Raw genomic sequence first — 2,797 nt, forward strand, 5'->3', positions numbered from 1 at the left:
GGTGTTATGCTGAGCAAAATGTCAGGCAGAGAAGGACATATGTTTGCACGTATAGGATTAGGAAGATCTTAACGGAGGACAGTGGGGGAGAAGAAGGGGGGAAATAGTGGGGGAGAGGGAGGGAGGCAAACCATGAGAGACTCTTGAATGCCAAGAACAAACTGAGGGCTGATGGGGGTAGGGGAGAGGGGAAGGGGGGTGATGGGCATGGAGGAGGGCACTTGTGAGGATGAGCACTGGGTGTTATATGGAAACCAACTTGACAATAAACTATTTTAAATAAAGTTGCTAAGAGAGTTGCTAAAAAAATTAAAAAATAAAAAAGTAAAAAGTCAATATTCTAGGGGTGCCTGGGTGGCTCAGTTGGTTAAATGTATGACTCTCGGTTTTGGCTCAGGTCATGATCTCAAGGTTTGTGAGGTCAAGCCCTACCTCTAGCATCACAGAGCTTACTTGGGATTCTCTCCCTCTCTCTTTCTGTCCCTTCTTCACGCATGCTGTCTCTATCTCTCTCAAAATAAATAAATAAACTTAAAAAATGCTTTAAAAAGTCCACTAATGAAAATGATTGGTCATTTCAATACATACTTCAAAGAAAAGTGTGAAATTAACAATAATTATGTTGTGATATGATATTATTGTTACAATATAAAAAATACAGTGTTGAAATATTATAATGCGTGGCTGAAAAAAGTGAATTTTCTAAATTATAATGAACAATTTATGTTGTTTTAATGATTTATAATACAAAGGTTGATATTACACTGTTGTAATGCATACTTAAGAAGAAAAAATTTTAAATGTTTGCACTTACTGAGGGAGACAACATTCTGAAGCTGAAAGAATGGGGGCTGAGTTCTCCTCCTTCACTTCCCAAAGAAGAAGTTTCCTTATTCATACACTAGGGTGCCAATTAATACCAGCCTCATGAAGATGTTGTAGAAATCCAATGTTATTGTGTCTCTGCAAGCATTTCCAAAGCCTCAAAAATCACTAATAAATACAAATTATTATCCATAACAGTAGTTCTTGCAATTTGGGAGTGGTTTTTATGTGATGACGCACAAGTATGCTCTCAGATTTTATCTTTGTCCTTGCCTTTCAAGTAAAGTGCAAGCTAGAATTTCCCAGCTGTAAAAACTGCAATTTTGAAGTATTTCCACATAGTTTGGTTCCATTTTAAATGCTTCAATCTAACTTCCTTGCACCACATTACTGTTTGAAAACAACCTATGTCACTTTAGTGTCTATGGCTTTTTCTCACCTTTTTACTTTATGTACTTATTTATTTGTTTATTTGTGTTTATTTATGTTTGAAAGAGAGACACAGCAGGAGTGGGAGATGGGCAGAAAGAAGAGGGAGACACAGAATCCAAAACAGGCTCCATGCTCTGAGCTGTCATCACACAGCCTGATGTGGGGCTGGAATCTGGGAATGGGGAGATGGTGACCTGAGCAAAAGTCGGACACTCAACCGAGTGAGCCACCCAGGTGCCCCTTTTTTCACCTTTTTAAAAAAGTATTAGCACCCTCTAGGAGCTTTTTCAGATTTTCCCCCCTAATTAATGGCCATGAAATTTCAATACCACAGATATATTGCACATGTTTATGTAATGTATGTATATTTGTGCTTTGCACATGAAAAGAGTAAAACCCTCTCCCTCTTTCACCAAGAACCAATTTTCACCCCTTTGGAAGCAATATCTCCCCATTCCCCATTACAAATGCAAGGTCTGTGACAAATTCCATTTTAAACTGATGTTTGTCCACACGTTGCCATAAATTTGTTATCACTCAAGTTTTAAATCTCTAGCAGTGTATTTCTAAATATGCTCACATGGGAACCCAGTTGTGAGATCAAAACTCATCACACACCCAAAAAATAGGGAACACTTCACGATTTGCATGATCCTTGCCCACCGGTCATGCTAATCTTCTCTCTATTGTTCTAATTTTACGATCCGTGCTGCCAAAGCAGGTATTCTTGTTTCTTTGTCTGTCTGTTTCGTGTGGTGAGAACACTTAATTGGAGGTCTAAACTCTTGTTTTTGAGTGCACGATGTAGAATTGTTGATTCTAGGTGCCGTGCTGTACAGCAGATCTCTCAAACTCATTCATCTTGTGTAACTGAAACTCTACACCAACTGGACACTTTCCCACTCCTCCCCCCCCCCCCCAACAACCTCCCAGTCCCTGGTAACCACAGTTGTCTCCCTGCTTCTATGAGTTTGACTATTTTAGGTGCCTCATGTAAATTGGATCATACAGTCTTGGTCCATCTGTCGCTGATTAATTCACTTAAGTACCATGCCTTCCGGGTTCATTCGTGTGGTCACAAATGCCAGAATCCTAATTTTCTTGCAACTCTGAAACCAGTTGTTTGTCACTGTGTAGACGCCATCTAGGCACGTGTAAGCAACTGCTTATGAACTGGCAGAATCTAATTAACTGGAGTTGGTTGAGATAGTGTGGGTCACAGGTCCCCATCTGGTCGGAAAAATAGGCCATATCGTATAATATCAGCAATCCAGAACTAAGCTCAGGATGAATATGAAAATAAAATCTGGCCTTAAAATTACAGTGATAATGCATATGACAGAACTCATTAATTGTACTCGTGAAGGAAGCCACCGGCATTTATTTGGATTCTATTTACTCCTCCTTTGTGAATGATTTCTAACATGTTGTGATCCCTGTAAGTAAGTTGCAAGTGGAGTGACTAACTGCCCCAGTGTCCCAAATCTAAGGGTTTCCAAGATGTGGGCTTCCAGTACTAAAACCAGGAAACCAGAGGCAC

At 39.7% G+C, this 2,797-nt stretch overlaps 1 pseudogene; it reads right to left on the bottom strand.

Moving 5' to 3' along the window:
- Positions 1-1,878: 1,878 nt before the first annotated feature.
- On the bottom strand, positions 1,879-1,978 carry LOC120238004 (annotated as a pseudogene).
- Between the last annotated feature and the right edge of the window lie 819 nt (positions 1,979-2,797).

This window comes from Hyaena hyaena, unplaced genomic scaffold (assembly GCF_003009895.1).
Source record: "Hyaena hyaena isolate Hyena2069 unplaced genomic scaffold, ASM300989v1 scaffold_195, whole genome shotgun sequence".
NCBI lineage: Eukaryota > Metazoa > Chordata > Mammalia > Carnivora > Hyaenidae > Hyaena > Hyaena hyaena.